The following is an 18,292-nucleotide window of genomic DNA, read 5'->3' on the forward strand; positions in this document are numbered from 1 at the left end:
CTGTGCTATGCAGCTGTTTCCCACTAGCTATCTATTTTACATTTGGTAGTGTATATATGTCCAGGCCACTCTCTCATTACGTCCCAGCTTAACTTTCCCACTTCCCGTGTCCTCAAGTCCATTCTCTACATCTGCGTCTTTATTCCTGTCCTGCTCCTAGGTTAATCAGAATCTTTTTTTTTTTTTTTTACATTCCATATATATGATGTGTTAGCGTACGGTATTTGTTTTTCTCTTTCTGACTTACTTCACTCTGAATGACACACTCTAGGTCCATCCACCTCACTACAAATAACTCAATTCATTTTTTTTATGGCTGAGTAATATTCTATTGCATATATGTGCCACATCTTCTTTATTCATTCATCTGTTGATGGACACTTTAGGTTGCTTCCATGTCCTGGCTATTGCAAATACTACTGCAATGAACACTGTGGTACATGACTCTTTTTGAATTATGGTTTTCTCAGGGTATATGCCCAGTAGTGGTATAGCAGGGTCATATGGTAGTTCTATTTTTAGTTTTTTAAGGAACCTCCATACTGTTCTCCATAGTGGTTGTATCAATTTACATTCCCACCAGGAGGGCAAGAGGATTCCCTTTTTTCCACACCATCACCAGCATTTATTGTTTGTAGATTTTTTGATGATGGCCATTCTGACTGGTGTGAGGAGGTACCTCATTGTAGTTTTGATTTGCATTTCTCTAATGATTAGTATATTGAGCATCCTTTCATCTATTTGTTGGCAATCTGTATATCTTTTTTGGAGAAATGTCTACTTAGGACTTCTGCCCATTTGGGGATTGGGTTGTTTGTTTCTATGATATTGAGCTGCATGAGCTGCTTCTATATTTTGGAGTTTAATCCTTTGTCCTTTGTTTGATTTGCAAATATTTTCCCCCATTCTAAGGGTTGTCTTTTCACCTTGTTTATGGCTTCCTTTGCTGTGCAAAAACTATTAAGTTTCATTAGGCCCCATTTGTTTATTTTTTGTTTTTATTTCCATTTCTCTAGGAGGTGGGTCAAAAAGCATCTTGCTGTGATTTATGTCATAGAGTGTTCTGCCTATGTTTCCTCTAAGAGTTTTATAGTCTCTGGCCTTACATTTAGGTCTTTAATCCATTTTGAGTTTATTTTTGTGTATGGTGTTAGGGAGTGTTCTAATTTCATTCTTTTACATGTAGCTGTCCAGTTTTCCCAGCACCACTTATTGACGAGTGTGTCTTTTCTCCATTGTATATCCTTGCCTCCTTTATCATACATAAATGTGTGTGGGTTTATCTCTGGGCTTTCTATACTGTTCCATTGATCCATATTTCCGTTTTTGTGCAAAGACCATACTGTCTTGATTACTATAGTTTTGTAGTATAGTCTGAAGTCAGGAAGCCTGATTCCTCCAGCTCCATTTTTCTTTCTCAAGATTGCTTTGGCTATTCGGGGTCTTTTGTGTCTCCATACAAATTGAGCAACTTTTTCTTCTACTTCTGTGAAAAATGCCATTGGTAGTTGGATAGGGATTGCACTGAATCTGTAGATTGCTTTGGGTAGTATAGTCATTTTCACAAGGTTGATTCTTCCAATCCAAGAACATGGTATATCTCTCCATCTGTTTGTATCGTCTTTAATTTCTTTCATCAGTGTTTTATAGTTTTCTGCATACAGGTCTTTTGTCTCCTTAGGTAGGTTTATTCCTAAGTATTTTATTATTTTTGTTGCAATGGTAAATGAGAGTGCTTCCTCAATTTCTCTTCCAGATATTTCATCATTAGTGTATAAGAATGTAAGAAATTTCTGGGCATTAATTTTGTTTCCTGCTACTCTACGAAATTCATTGATTAGCTGATAGCTCTCTGGTAGTATCTTTAGTTTTCTGGTAGCATCTTCAGGATTCTCTATGTATGGTATCATGTCCTCTGCAAACAGTGACAGCTTTACTTCTTCTTTTCCAATTTGGATTCCTTTTATTTCTTTTTCTTCTCTGATTGCTATGGCTAAAACTTCCAAAATTATGTTGAATAACAGCAGTGACAGTAGGCAACCTTGTCTTGTTCCTGATCTTAGAGGAAATGCTTTCAGTTTTTCACCATTGAGAACGATGTTGGTTGTGGGTTTGTCATATATGGCCTGTATCATGTTGAGGTAAGTTCCCTCTATGCCTACTTTCCGGAGGGTTTCTATCATAAATGGGTGTTGAATTTTGTTGAAAGCTTTTTCTGCATCTATTGAGATTATCATATGGTTTTTATCCTTCAATTTGTTAATATGGTTTATCACATTGATTTATTTGCATATGTTGAAGAATGTTTGCATTCCTGGATAAACCCCACTTGATCATGGTGTATGAACCTTTTAATGTGCTGTTGGATTCTGTTTCCTAGTATTTTGTTGAGGATTTTTACATCTATGTTCATCAGTGATATTGGCCTATAGTTTTCTTTTTTGTGACATCTTTGTCTGGTTTTGGTATCAGGGTGATGATGGTCTCATAGAATCAGTTTGGGAGTGTTCCTCCCTCTGCTATATTTTGGAAGAGTTTGAGAAGGATAGGTGTTAGCTCTTCTCTAAATGTTTGATAGAATTCGTCTGTGAAGCCATCTTGTCCTGGGCTTTTGTTTGCTGTAAGATTTTCACAGTTACAATTTCAGTACTTGTGATTATTGTGTTTATATTTTCTATTTCTCCCTGGTTCAGTCTCAGAAGGTTGTGTTTTTCTAAGAATTTGTGCATTTCTTACAGGTTGTCCATTTTATTGCCATAGAGTTGCTTGTAGTAATCTCTCATGATACTCTGTATTTCTGCAGTGTCAGTTGTTACTTCTTCTTTTTCATTTCTAATTCTGTTGATTTGAGTCTTCTCCCTTTTGTTCCTTTTGTTCTTGATGAGTCTGGCTAATGGTTAATCAATTTTGTTTATCTTTTCAAAGAACCAGCTTTTAGTTTTATTGATCTTTGCTATAGTTTCCTTCACTTCTTTTTCATTTATTTCTGATATGATCCTCATGATTACTTTCCTTCTGCTAACTCTGGGGGTTTTTTGTCCTTCTTTCTCTAATTGCTTTAGGTGTAAGGTTAGGTTGTTTATTTTTTATTTTTCTTGTTTCTTGAGGTAGGATTGTATTGCTGTAAACTTCCCTCTTAGAACCGCTTTTGTTGCATCCCATAGGTTTTGGGTCATCATGCTTTCATTGTCATTTGTTTCTAGGTATTTTCTGATTTCCTCTGTGATTCCTTAATGACCTCTTGGTTATTTAGTAGTGTATTGTTTAGCCTCCATGTGTTTGTATTTTTTACAGTTTTTTTTCCCATAATTGATATCCAGTCTCATAACATTGTGGTCAGAAAAGGTACTTGATATGATTTCAATTTTCTTAAATTTACCAAGGCTTGATTTGTGACCTGAGATATGATCTATCCTGGAGAATGTTCCATGAGCACTTAAGAAGAACATGTATTCTGTTGTTTTTGGATGGACTGTCCTATAAATATCAATTAAGTCCAACTTGTAATGTGTCATTTAAAGCTTGTGCTTCCTTATTTATTTTCATTTTGGATGATATTTCCATTGGTGAAAGTGGGGTGTTAAGGTCCCCTACTATGACTGTGTTACTGTCAATATCCCCTTTTATGGCTGCTGGCATTTGCCTTATGTACTGAGGTGTTCCTATTTTGGGTGCATAAATACTTACAATTGTTATATCTTCTTTTGGATTGATCCCTCGATCATTATGTAGTGTCCTTCATTGTCTCTTGTAATAGTCTATATCTTAAAGCCTATTTTGTCTGATATGAGAATTGCTACTCAAGCTTTCTTTTGATTTCCATTTGCATGGAATATCTTTTTCTATCCCCTCACTTTCATTCTGTATGTGTCCCTAGGTCTGAAGTGGGTCTGTTGTAACAGCATATATATGGGTCTTGTTTTTGTATCCATTCAGCCAGTCTATGTCTTTTGGTTGGAGCATTTAATCCATTTACATTTAAGGTAATCACCGAAATGTATGTTCCTATTACAATTTTCTTAATTGTTTTGGGTTTGTTATTGTAGGTCTTTTCCTTCTCTTGTGTCTCCTGCCTAGAGAAGTTCCTGTAGCATTTGTTGTAAAGCTGGTTTGGTGGTGCTGAATTCTGTTAAATTTTGCTTGGCCGTAAAGATTTTAATTTCTACGTCAAATCTGAATGAGATCCTTCATAGTTAGAGTAATCTTGGTCGTAGGTGTTTCCCTTTCATCATTTTAAATATGTCCTGCCACTCCCTTCTGGCTTGCAGAGTTTCTGCTGAAAGATCAACTGTTAACCTTATAGGGGTTCCTTTGTATGTCATTTGTTACTTTTCCGTTGCTGCTTTTAATATTTTTTATTTGTATTTAATTTTTGAGTTTGATTAATATGTGTCTTGGCATGTTGCTCCTTGGATTTATCCTTTATGGGACTGTGTGAGCTTCCTGTACTTGATTGACTATTTATTTTCCCATGTTAAGGAAGTTTTCAACTATAAATTTTCAAATATTTTCTCGGACGCTTTCTTTTTCTCTTCTTCTTCTGGGGCCCCTATAATTCGAATGCTGGTGCATTTAATGTTGTCCCAGAGGTCTCTGAGACTGTCCTCAATTCTTTTCATTCTTTTTTCTTTATTCTGCTCTGCAGTAGTTATTTCCGCTATTTTATCTTCCAGGTCACTTCTCCATTCTTCTGCCTCAGTTATTCTGCTAATGATTCCTTCTAGAGAATTTTTAATTTCATTTATTGTGTTGTTCATCATTATTTCTTTGCTCTTTAGTTCTTCTAGGTCCTTGTTAAACGTTTCTTGTATTTTCTCCATTCTATTTTCAAGATTTTGGATCATCTGTACTATCATTATTCTGAATTCTTTTTCAGGTAGACTGCCTATTTCCTCTTCATTTGTTTGGTCTGGTGGGTTTTTACTTTGCTCCTTCATCTGCTGCGTATTTCTCTGTCTTCTCATTTTGCTTAACTTACTGTGTTTGGGGTCTCCTTTCCACAGGCTGGAGCTTCATAGTTCCCATTTTCTTTGGTGTCTGCCCCCAGTGGGTGAGTTTTGTTCAGTGGCTTGTGTAGGTTTCCCGGTGGAGGGGACTGGTGCCTCTGTTCTGGTGGGTGGGACTGGATCTTGTCTTCCTGGTGGGCAGGGCTATGTCTGGTGGTGTGCTTTGGTGTGTCTGTGAACTTATTATGATTTTAGCAGCCTCTCTGCTAATGGGTATGGTTGTGTCCCTGTCTTGCTAGTTGATTGGCATGGGGCATGCAGCAGTGGAGCTTGCTGGCCATTGAGTGGAGCTTGGTCTTAGCATTGAGATGGAGATCTCTGAGAGAGCTCTTGCCGATTGATATTACTTGGAGCCAGGAGGTCTCTCATGGTCCAATGTCCTGAACTTGGTTCTCCCACCTCAGAGGCTCAGGCCTGACACCTGGCCAGAGCCCCAAGACCCTGTCAGCCACCCAGATGTGTTATAGGGTCTTTCTTCTCCTAGGGACTTGGCCAGCATTCAGGCAGTGGGCTCTGAGCCCCAAAATTGCCCCTATTTGACACAGGAGAGGTTTCAATATTTTCTTGGAGTTGGATTTGCTCTCTTGTACTTCTCCCATTGCCACAAAAAATTCTTCCCTGAGTAGCTGCTGCTCCTTTATCCTTAATTCCCCGATTGAACACACTTGAAGGAGACCTGAGCCCAGCTTACAGTAGCTGGAAGGAGCCAAAACCAGTCTCTCCTTAGGACATTTTAATCTAATTCTATTGATTTCATGTTTGCTAGAGGAATCATAAAATTTCACTGATTTATTAGAGAAAAATGAGCAGAAGCACATACTAATTGAGACATAACTCTGAGTATGAGTGAATTAGATGCAGGATTCAATCTTTATGAAAAGGAAAAGAATTAAGAGAAAGTAGTAAAATAGGGTTAAGAAGAAAAGAATTTAATAACTTGTGTATAATGTCAACTTTTCTAAGAGAAGCAAAGTCAGATCTCACCCTCTCTTGGGTAAAGTCACCTCAGGGTGGGGCGGATATTGTAGTATTTCATAAGTGAATCAGTGAGTTTCTAGCAAGGTGAAATCCCTTCACCTGAAATTGGAGACCTGTATCTCACCTGTGCAAAAGTACTGACTCAAGATAGTTATGGTAAAGACTATGTAAACAATGAGAATGCCTGTAGGGGTTCACTATTCTCAAACAATTAGAGAAAATTTAAAAATTACAACAGTTCTTTTCAGAAAAGTAAAAAGAAAATATTCCTTTTGCAATATCCGGGACCTCAAATTGAACAGTTATGATCCACTGTTTTTTATATACAAAGAAGAGAAATCATGAGACTGTCCTAGTAGTGTGAGACTCAAGAAATATGATCTACAAAATAACAGAATGGTAAATACAATAACAGGATAAACCCTGATCTGAGAAAACTAAGTAATTACATTATGATGGGCAATTTATGAAATTAGAAAAGAAAGAGAAAAAATGCAAATTCAGAATAATTTCATTAGCAAAAGGTAACTAATCCCCAAAGAAACACGTGAATTATATCCTTGGTTCTGTCAGATTTGGGGCAAATGGAGTAAATAACATGATATTCCAAAAATGACTTGAACTAACTTTCAACCTTTGCCTAGGTGTTGATCTTCTCATTAAACTAGCAAAGCTGTTTTTGTTTTTTTTTTAACTGAATGTCCAGAGGAAGTTTATTACTATTTTCAGTATGTGAAAATCTGACTAAAAAGAAGTACTGTTCCCTACTCAAGCCACATGCCTTATAATTACCAATTCATTAATTTATCCTTATTACTGTCATTCCCATTTTGTGTGTGAAGAACCTAGGAGACAAAGGTTTCAGTTCACTTGTTTAGTACAGCATATGGTATATATGATGTCAAAAGAAAGGCATTCCAAAAACAAAAAGAAGCAGATTCACAGATATAGAGAACAAACTAGTAAGCAGTAGGAGTGGGAAGGGGGGAGGGGCAATATAAGGGTGGGAGGGAAAAAAGGGTCACTATGGGATTATATGAAATTACGTGTGTGAAACTTTTGAAAATTGTAAAACACTATAGAATTTAAAGACTCTATCATTTAATTAAAAAAAAAAAAAAAGAAAGGCATTCCAGAGAAGGTAAAACATGAATTGCATATTGGAAAACATGAAGGAGGTAGCCTAGACAAAGGGATAGGTATGAGGAAGCGTTTCCTGGCAGATGGAGCTGCTTCTAGACAGAGGGAGAGAGAATGAAACATTTCAGAGACTGAGTTTTTTTGGAGAACGAACATGAAGATGTAGCAACAGAAGAAGGTTTAGGGAGTCAGGCTAGTTCTGTGTCATGTAGTATCTTGAAGGCCATGCTTGGAAACGTTTACTTTTCCCACAGACCACTGAGGAAACATCAGAGGATTTTAAACAAGGATATTTGCATTTCCAAATAATCTTTCTGGTAAAATGTTGAAAAGGATTTGGAAGACAACAATTCTGAAATTAGGGCATTCCATTATAGGATTCTTTCCTTTTTTTTCCAGCTTCACTGAGATATAATTGACATATAACATGATATAAGTTTAAGGGACACCAAGTGAGGACTTGACACATCTCCATCACCTCACATAATTGCCTCTGCATGTGTGTGTATGTTCATATGCGTGGTGAGAACACTTAAGATCTATTCTCTTAGCTTTCAAGTACATCATAAATTATTGTTAACTATATTCACCATACTGTACAGTAGATCCCCAGGACTTATTCATCTTATAATTGAAAGTCTGTACCCAATACCCAACATCTTCCCATTTTCCCGCAGCCCCTGGCAATCACCATTTGATTCTCTGTTTCTATGAATTCAGCTTTTTAAAATTCCACATATAAGTAAGGTTATACATTATTTGTCTCTCTCTGTCTGACTTTTTTCACTTAGCATAATATCCTCAACATCCAAACATGTTCTTGCAAATGACAGATTTTATTCTTTTTAATGGTTGAACAATATAACACACATATATACACACACACACGCACCATTTTCTTTATCCATTCATCTGTCGAACACTTAGGTTGTTCCCATGTTTTGGCTATTGTAAATAATGCAGGTGCACAGCTGGAGGGGCTAGCCCCAAGTGCATGCACAGCTGCGGGTCTCAGCTATGGGGATCTAGGCCGGCAGTTTGTACTCACACAGCAGTCCACTCCTACTGTGTGGATGATACTGGTAGCCCCCACCTTCTTCCTTGTTCCAAGCCATCTCTATATGTCTCAGCTTTGCTGGTATCTGGGAATGGTAAAACTGAAGAGGGACCTTCATGTACTGCCCTGAAAGGCTGGGAAGTTGTTTGTTTACCACCCACTCCCATTTTCAGAGAGGAGAACTCTTTCCAGCAGAGGAGTTCCTTCTTGGTGCTGCGCAGTGCCAGCCAGGGAAATGGAATGATACAGGCAAAATAAAGATGTTTTTCCTTACCATTTTGTGCAGTTATTTTCAGGTTTTTTTGTTTCACCGTGTTGCTGAAGTTTCTTAAATGGACTCCTAAGCTGTCCCAGAGCTACTTTTGTTTGTAGATAGCTGTCTAACTATTGACCTTTGTGTGGGGACAGAGTCTGTGGTCTCATGAGTCTCCATTTTGGTGACCTCATTCCATATCATATTTATTGATTCGCATATGTTAAACCATTTTTGCATCCCAGAAATAAATCCCACTTGATCATGGGTTATGATCTTTTGAATGTGCTGCTGAATTCGGTTTGCTAATATTATGTTGACAAATTTTACATCTATATTCATCAGGGATATTGGTCTGCAATTTACTTTTCTGGTAGTATCCTTATCTGACTTTGGTAACAGGATAACAGGATAATGCTGGACTCATAAAATGAGTTTAGGAGTGTTCCTTCCTCTTCAATTCTTTGGAGGAGTTTGAGAAGAATTGGTGTTAACTCTTCTTCAAACATTTGGTAGAATTTAACCTAGAAACCATCTGGTCCTGGGTTTTTCTTTGTTGAGAAATTTTTGATAAATGATTCGATCTCCCTACTCATTAGTCTGTACAGATTTACTACTCCTTCATGATTCAGTCTGGTAAGTTGTATGTTTTTCAGAATTTATCAATTTCTTCTAGGTTATCTAATTTGTTGGCATAAAATTTTTCGTAGTAGTCTCTTTTGATCCTTTGTATTTCTGTGGTTTCATTTGTAATGTTTGCTCTTTCATTCTGGTTTTATTTCAGTCTTTTTTTCCCTTTTTTCTTACTTAGCTAAAGTTTTGTCAATAGTGTTTATTTTTTCCAAAAACCAGGTCTTAGTTTCATAGATTTTTTTTTGGGGGGGGGATCTCTATTTCATTTATTTATTTTGCACTTGTTGAAATGCTGCAGGATGGTTATGTAAAGGAGGTATAGTGCAGGTACTTCTCAAAGATACATATGGTCTGTTTGGAAAGGACACATCCACACAATATAAGGGACTGATTAAAAAGGATAGGATATGAATTAATGTGTGGTTGCTGATGAAGGCATGAGATTAAGCTTCAAAACAGAATGTAATGTTTACACATAGTGTGATTAATTTTCTTTCATGTCTCATTGTCAGAATGTTTTCTTCAATCTAGGGATAGAAGAACAGGCTATACAAGCTATATATAAGCCCTCTCTGTGCCACTCCTGGGAATAGAGAGCAAAAAAAAAAAAAAAAAAGTTACACAAGCATTTCTCAAAGCCTGGTTTACAAAATACATGATGCTTTTCATGGAAAAGTTTTTAGATATTCACAAAGGACTTAAGAATCTTGAAGACAATGAGAAATTCTATGATAAAAACTCCTGCTTAACTTGTTTTAATGTAGCATTTCACAAAATTGTTTAACCACAGAAAAAGTTATCTAGTAATGTCAGTTAATATGACCTATATTGTCATCGGATTATTATGGTATTAATATGAGTAATCTTTGGAATGCACTTTGAGAAATTCTAACTTCTATTACTTAGAAGTGCTTAAAGGGACCTTTTAAAGAGAAAAGGAAAGCCTGTGGCCAACATGATGGAGCTTTTCCTGAGTCAAACTGATCAGTGGGATTACTGAAAGATCCTACATAAAATGGTCTTTAAGACTAGAAAAATAATAAAGCCATTGACCCTGTAACCATACATCTCAAGAGGAGACATATGGGAACTATGTTTATGCAGATGGAAACACTGGTCATGGAGTAACTTAGAAGTCAGTATATAACAGAGAAACTGAAGTCAGGATATATTACTCCAGTGTTCAAAATACAACGGTCAACAGACAAAAAGACAAATTACAGTATCTGGGTGAGACAGAGCAGCATGCCTCTTACTAGGCAATGTTGCAGAAGGAATATCTGTACTAATGGAAAAGTCAGAAACAGGATGGTGAAAAGAGCAATGTAGTAGCAACATCACCAGCCCAGTTAGGCCTTTTTATTAAAAAAAAAAAAAAAAAAAAAGGAATAGAGACTTAAGGGAATACAGAAAGACTGTGATGAAATCCAACATTGTGCTGAAGAAAACGTTTCATAGCACACATTACAACCATCAGACACATTTCTACAAGCAGGAGGGGATGGCTTACCTGAATACTAAGAGAATGAAAATAGAAAAAATGTTTCCTCTTCAGAACCTGTAGCTCAAAGAGTTTATCTATTAATCATGAAAGGAATAGTGATTAAATAGGTGTCAAACAAGTATCAGTTACTTAACAGGGATAAATTATACACAAACCTGTACTGTTCAGCTATTAACTGAGATTATTTTCTCATTCATTCATAATTTGTTATTATTTATTGACCAATAGTATTCTAAAGTAATTCAAATTTCGGTTTTTTTTAAAATGGAAATGTTTGAACTTGGGTGAAGTCAAGTCATGATCTTGGTGCCTGGGTCAAAACTATTCTTGACTATATCTAAGAGATGAGAGTTAATCAGGTAATGAGACTGTGTGTACTTTCCTACCTGCTACATAATTGTGTTTCATATTTTACCTTCAAACAGATGACAGTATTGATCCATCTTCAATTAAGGATGAGTTCAGAGGTATTTACAAGGTGTTTTCCTTGTGCTGAGTTTTGGTTTTATACATGTGGAATATGATATATACAATCTAGCTATACTATTAAAAACAGAGAATGTCCTAATTATTAGTACAGTGCTCTAAAACAACCATGGACCAACATGAGAGTTGTCCTTTTAAGGAAAAGTTACACTTTCTAGGAAATATTTGTTGATCTTTTGTTTTTCTTTGTTTTTTTTTCAGTTACACCTGTTATGAAATGGAGAAGGAAATGTTATGCTTGCATTTTTTAAAAAAAATTTCAATCTGGCTAAATGTATCTAAAATATTCATAAAATTAAGCTTTTTCAGGATAAAAAAAAAGACATGGTTTTCTAAATTGTTTATAAGCGTGACGCTAAGCTGATGGAGATATTTTGAGCACAAGGTGCAGCAGAATTTTAAATATCTTCCTCTCACTCCTCATCAGTGTCTATATGATTTCTAATCATTCCTCTACACATCAGCTGTGATGAGAATGAATCCAGGTGTGATGAACATGATGTTCTTGTTATTCTGAAGGACGTTTATTTTTATTTATGCCATTGTGTTTAGGCTTCTCAAGCAATATTTAGAATAAATAGGCACACAAAGCTTCTAAGTTACACCTTCTACTAGTTCCATTTGTAGGGTGGGGGCAGAACCTCTTCTTGTTTGGATAAAAGTTTCCAGCTGGAATAGGATGAGTGAGGCCAGGACACTAATTCCCAAAGTGCCCTTAGTCTGACGTGGCATAAGGGAGTATTTTCTAAGCAGTAGTTTCATCTGAAGTTCCAGAAAAATTGAAAAGAAGAAAATACATATTTCCCAATGTCAACTTCTGTTAAAAGAAAAACTTTTCAAGCACAGATGTCGATCCATAGATAGAGTTGTTACGGCAAGAGGAACTTTCCATAATTATAGGTAATCACGCAAACCCCTTGGAACACAGATTCCTCTTCATTTTTTGTTCCTGAGATTACAGAGTCTTGGGAGAGGGGTTATTTTCACTTATTGAGCTAACAGCAGATCTTCTGAAAAGCTTAGCATAAGTTTTTTATTAGGCATATATTTGCTGACTAAACAAGTGATTCTTGTTTATTTCCACAGGATAATAATTTTTGAAGTTCAATTCATCCACGTGTCTAATGCTTCACATTTGTTGCTGTGCAAATAAGAAAATATCAAGAACTAACTAAAGAAACAAAGCTTAATGTTAGGAGCCCACTTGATCACACCCAGGAAATGGTTATATTTGTTTGGCACTTACTAAAGCTGCATATTTAAGTCTATTAAGATGCATTTCATTACCTCTGCCAAATGCAAGTAGGCTTTCAACCTTTCCAGAGCATCAGGATTTGTTGTACAGTTCAAAGAATGATTGTATCTGCCTTCTGGGCTTGGTGTAGTCTAATTTCATAATATATATACAAATAGGATTTGTTCTCTGAGTAACATTGGGACAATTTCAGAGCTGTAAGTCAGGTGCTTGATGAGCTCCTGAAAATATTTGTTTAGTATTCTGAATAATACATATAATTTACAGTGTTATCCTGAGATAACAAGGAAATGTTATTTCAAATAACAGCTTACTTAGTAAACACGGGTGCCAGTGGAGATACTACCCAGCTATCACAAGACAACATACATTCACTTTAGGTAAGCCCATATCAATAACGCATATCCCAAGAAAATTATGAATATTCCTGTGAATTGGCTGACATTCTGCTCAAATAAGATTTCTCTAGCAGCTACAAAATTGTAAATGGATTAATGCAACTTAATTGCTTTGAAAATGCTTTACTGCATTGATAAAAATTACATTTCACTTGAAGTGAAGCCAGGGAAAAAATAATTCTTAAAGGCCACCAGCAAAGTGTAATCAAAATACATTTGGAATAATTATAACGTAAAGCATTAACAATATTTCCACTTTCATCAGAAGTTACTATAAAAATATTACACAAATCAATATTCACTTGAATTTTTAAACTTCATCTTTAAAAAATTTATACACTCCCACAAAAAATAAGGTATCTGTCTGCTCTGCATGTATCTCTTCCTACAGAATGACAGGCAGGCAAGATTGAAGAAGGTTTTAAGTCTTTTTAGTTTTCAAACTTGCCCAAGGCTTCAACATTCTGGAAACAACTGGATAGAATGCCTGAATTCCTCCTTCAACACGCTCCAATCTCCAACTGGAACACAGGCCAATAAATATCTTCTTTTAAAATTGACATCAGTTATGTGAAAATTATTTCCAAGATTTGAAAATGGCTGTTGCCATCTTTGAGTCTCAACACTGACAAAGCAAAATGTGTCGTTCATTCCACTGGTATGTACCAGGTGTACTCTACATTCTGGGTATGTAGCAGAGAACATACAAGAAGAGCCCTACTTTTACCCAGCTTCATTCTCATGGGGGTAAGAGATAGTCAGATTATAAGAAAACAAATAAACAAGATAATTTCATCTTCCTTAGCCTTAGCTTACCCACTGTAAAATTACTCATCAATTCAGCCAGTCATTGAAGATTTATTGAGTCTATAATGGGTGGGCACTGCTCCAGTAGTTGTGAATAAACACAAAAATCCAGGTCCTCATGCACTTACATTCTAATGGGAGGAGATAGATAATAAGCCAAATAAGCAGGTAAAACATATATTATGTTAGATGCTAAAATGTACCACAGAGAGAAAATAGCCAAGGATAGTGCATAAAGTAGGTTACAGCAATGAAGGCAGGGTATCAGGTTTCAATTTAAACTCAGGTAGTCAAGAAATTACCCTCTGTGAATGTATTAGGAGAGCAGAATTCTGAAGGAGGTGAGGGAGCAGTACCTGGGAATCACCTGGGGGCGATGAATTACTGGTACCTGGCTTATTCCAAGGATAGTAAGAAACTCAGCATGACAGGACTGAGAAATCAAGGAGAATCATAGTAGAGGAAGAGGTGAAAGAGATAACAGCATGGTTTGAAGGGAGTGAACTGATGGTTTTAAACCTTGTAGACCATTCTAAGGACTTTGGCTTTTAATCTGAGAAGCCACTGGAGCATTCTGGGTAATAGATTTCAAATGACCTGATATGTTTTAATAGGAGAGAGTCAAGACAAGCAATTAGGATGCTATTGCAATTAATTGGATGAGAGATGAACATGAGACATTACTGTTATTCCACCAAGAGTGTAGCAGTGGAGGTGGTGAGGAGTAGCTGGATTTTGAAGGTAGAGTCTATAGGATATATTGGTGATTTGGATTTGGGATGTAAGAGAGACAGAAGAATCAAGGATGACCCCATGATTACTAGGCTGGGCTATAGAAAGAATGGAGTTGTCATTAACTAGGATGGAGAATCAGGGGAAGAACTGACTTTGGAGGAAAGGTCAAGAGTTCTGTTATGGATATGTAGCTTTAAGATGCTTACTAAACATCTAGGACATCTAAGTATGGAGATAATTAAGAAAACTGGAGCTCAGGGGAGAGCTCCAGGTAGGAGGTATACATCTGGAAGTCATGACATTTAAAATTATGAGAATGAATAAGAAAAGTATGATAGTCTCATTCAACTACATCTTAGGGTATTTCTAAAGAAAGCACTCTTTTAGACATTTATACTGGACCTAACACAAAGTTAAGCCTTTAATAAATGTTAGCTATTATTATTATTTACGATTCTGCTTTGTATCAACTACGTCTTATTCATACTTTCCATAAAAGTTAGTAACTACCAGAAACCACAGTGTCAAGTCTGATTAAAATGTGCTTATACCCTTGGAATTGAGGTCATACATCACAGATTATACAGGGTTAGAATATAGGTAGAAATAGAAAACAACATCCCTAGAATAGTATGAGGGTGCAACACTATACATAGATGGTGATTTCATGGATATTAACCCTGGAGTATAAACTTCTGATAAGAAATAAGTAAATGTACAAATCAAATTAAGCACCCCCCAACCAAAAAAAGTAGTTTTATGTTGCTCTGTTACATGGTAATTTAGACTCAAAAGCAACTCAGAAGCAACTTCATTGGCATACAAAAATCATGAAAAAGTAAACTTGGACATATTCTGGATTATCAGATATAGAAAATGTGTTGGGGGTACGCTGTGTTACCTTTGCTTTGTTTAGCTTTTCACTGGAAGAATTCTTCTATTTAATTAGTAAGGATAAGACACACTTAAGCATTTTCCAGTTATTTCAAAATATGACATGTCTTAAAATTGTTTTGAATTATAACCCTATTGAGCTATACTTAAAAAACAAGAGGGGGCTTCCCTGGTGGCACAGTGGTTGAGAGTCTGCCTGCCGATGCAGGGGACACGGGTTCGTGCCCCGGTCCGGGAGGATCCCACATGCCGCGGAGCGGCTGGGCCCGTGAGCCATGGCCGCCAAGCCTGCGTGTCCGGAGCCTGTGCTCCGCAATGGGAGAGGCCACAACAGTGAGAGGCCCGCGTACCGCAAAAAAAAAGAAAAAAAAACAAGAGGGAATATTAAAGAGCAACAAGTGTTCCCATAATACCATTATGTTGATCTTAAAGAATAGGCTTTATGGGTAGCAAGTGATTAAGAGTGATTTAAGTGCCATTCCCAAGGAAATACTGACAGAATCTGACATTTCCTGATCTTTTCGTATTTTTGCCTTTATGGTTCAACCAAATTTGGCAAAGCAGATGATTCACACTCAAAAACACATTTTAAAATCAATATCAATAGTTTTTCTTATTAGTTTTCTCATTTGAATCACTGTTAAATTGTAAAGCAGAGTAAAAATTAGTATTTTCTTGATCAGTCATTGTTTCCATAAAAGTTCCAAGATGCAAAGTATAAACACTGAAGGGCGTGGTTATGAAAAAACCCTTACAGACCATTGCACTATCAGCATACTTGCACTAAAAAGTCCATTAACAAACATAACTGAGAGCATTAAACATTACAAAACATGTTACAAAAGCACCTATACCTTAACAGATATTGAAAAGCTGCATCTATTATGTCACCTAGTGGATAAAAAGAAAATAGCAAGACCACTCCCTATGTATTTGTGGGTAGCAAAATCAGATCTCATTTCTGAGTGTATTACAGTACCTGAATAGAAAATTTGTAGAAGCAACTGGATGGTGGATATAGTGGCTTCTTGTTCTCAGGAGAAGGAGGTCATTATTCAAACATAAAGTTATCTCCAGTACTGAGAAAGAGAAAAATCGAGAATCAGGTGATTAGTCTTAAGAAGGATTTTGTTTTTCATAAAAGCCAATCCAAGTCCTATCCAAAGAGAAACGTGATATCAATATTAATAGAAGATATGATGTCCAAGCTGCTTCTAATTTTAGTTCTATGTGAGTTGACCCAAAGAGAATATCATTTTTACTTTCAGCAAATAAAGTTATCATTTCCCTAAGAAATGGGGAAATAAAGCCAAATCTTAAAATAGCAAAATCATAAACAGACATGTTTAGAGGTTTCAAAAACCAGCTTGTAAGGGAATTTTTAGACTATTCAAAATCCAATTACTCCCAGGAACAAATGTGATTGAAATACTTTGCCATAGAGAAAAGAGAAGGTACCTGATCAATGTCAAATATAAACTTAATTGATAGTCACAATTTTAAACCCCAAGACTGAACAATTGGTTAATGATTTATATTCATATTGAGCACATTTCTAAAAATTGAGCTGTAATTGACTACAATATTATATCAGTTTCAGGTGTATAATATAATGATTTGGTATTTGCATATCTTGCAAAATGATCACCACAATAAGTCTACTTAACACCTGTCACCATACATAGCTACAGATTCTTTTTCTTGTGATGAGAATTTTGAGCACATTTTTTAGCAGTACTTGACTCTACAAGTTTTCAACCCTATGCTTTCCAACAGAAGTATATGATCCAGATATGGAGCTTACAACTTAACAGCACAATCCTCAGAACTGAGAGATACATCATGCAGTTTTATTTTTCTTTTTAAATAATAATAAAAAGATTAGTTGTTGTTGGAGGAGAGTTTTACTTACTGGAGCAACAAACACAAACTTAAAGAAAAAAAGCTCACATATTCTTATAGTGTCAAAAGAGGGCAGAAGCTTATATTCTAATCAATTTGTATGAACTTTTCTCTTCACCCCACTAATGAATACTTATGTGGCAGAAAAGCAAACATGAAATCTGTCAACAATTTTAACATGATCAGTTAAGGAGAACTGCTGCTAGGTCTCCTTACACTGATCTGAAGCATTGATATAGTTAGCGTGGGCAAGCTTGTCAACCAGGTCATCTGCCTTAGGCATGAACCTAGCATACAGCATTTTTGATAATCTTTTACTCGATTCCAACTGTCAAGCAACGCTAATGCTATTTTTCTTAGGTGTCAGTGTAATTGCTCCTGACTGAGAAGTGACTTCGTTTATTGGTGTTCCACGTATCTGTAGCTTCTTGCCCAAGGGACTTGTCCCAGGCTTCGTTCATGTCATGTTCCATTAGCTATGGTTCACTAGGAGTAGACTTAAATAGCTTATTTTTTCTACAAATGGATAAAGTAAAAGAATTGCATTTTCAATTAGTCACAAAGATTTTTCATGTAGGTGGCTATGTGTGAGGACTTTTGTACATGTGCACATAAATGGGCACCTGTTGTTTTTTTCCTCAATCTTTACTGATAAAAACAGGCAAGTGGTAGTGATAAGCACTTCAATATTATCATGAGCCTGGGATCCCTGGTAGTCCAGCAACAAGACTTCTGATTTTTCAATACCAAATAAAGGCTAGCAGATACTGCTATAAGTATTAAGGCAAAAATCTAGAAGCACTGCAATATTACATTTACACAGATTTAATCATGCCATTTTTGTAATAGTAATGAATGGAAAATAAGTATAAAGGACCTGTTAAATATTTAAAATATGAGAAAGGTCTAAATTTATTTAAATATAAAAATATTCATAATATATTATTAAATTAATAAGCAAATAGCAAGCATGTATAATATGACTTTGTTTGGAGGAGGAAAGCTAAATATTCATAAGTGGGTATATAAACACAGAAAACTATCTCAAGGATATACTCCAAAATGATAGTGGTTGTTATTCCTTAATAATAAGATTTTAGTTACTTTTTTTTTTCTATTACTTTTTATATTGATAAAACTGTGGTATATCCATACAATGAAATACTACTTAGGAATAAAAAGAAACTAATAATAAATGAAAAAAACACAAATAATCTCAATATAAATATGCTGATCTCTACATT

At 35.9% G+C, this 18,292-nt stretch overlaps 1 long non-coding RNA gene across 1 annotated transcript in view; it reads right to left on the reverse strand.

Moving 5' to 3' along the window:
- LOC149749295 (uncharacterized) overlaps nucleotides 1-18,292 on the reverse strand; it is a 231,304-nt gene that overhangs the window by 155,797 nt on the left and 57,215 nt on the right. The window contains exon 2 of the long non-coding RNA XR_016392973.1: nucleotides 16,126-16,225. This is a non-coding gene — a long non-coding RNA (uncharacterized LOC149749295). The remainder of the gene's footprint in view (nucleotides 1-16,125; nucleotides 16,226-18,292) is intronic.

Source organism: Delphinapterus leucas, chromosome 4 (genome assembly GCF_059928025.1).
Source record: "Delphinapterus leucas isolate spDelLeu-1000000601 "Yukka" chromosome 4, BTC_Dleu_Yukka2, whole genome shotgun sequence".
NCBI lineage: Eukaryota > Metazoa > Chordata > Mammalia > Artiodactyla > Monodontidae > Delphinapterus > Delphinapterus leucas.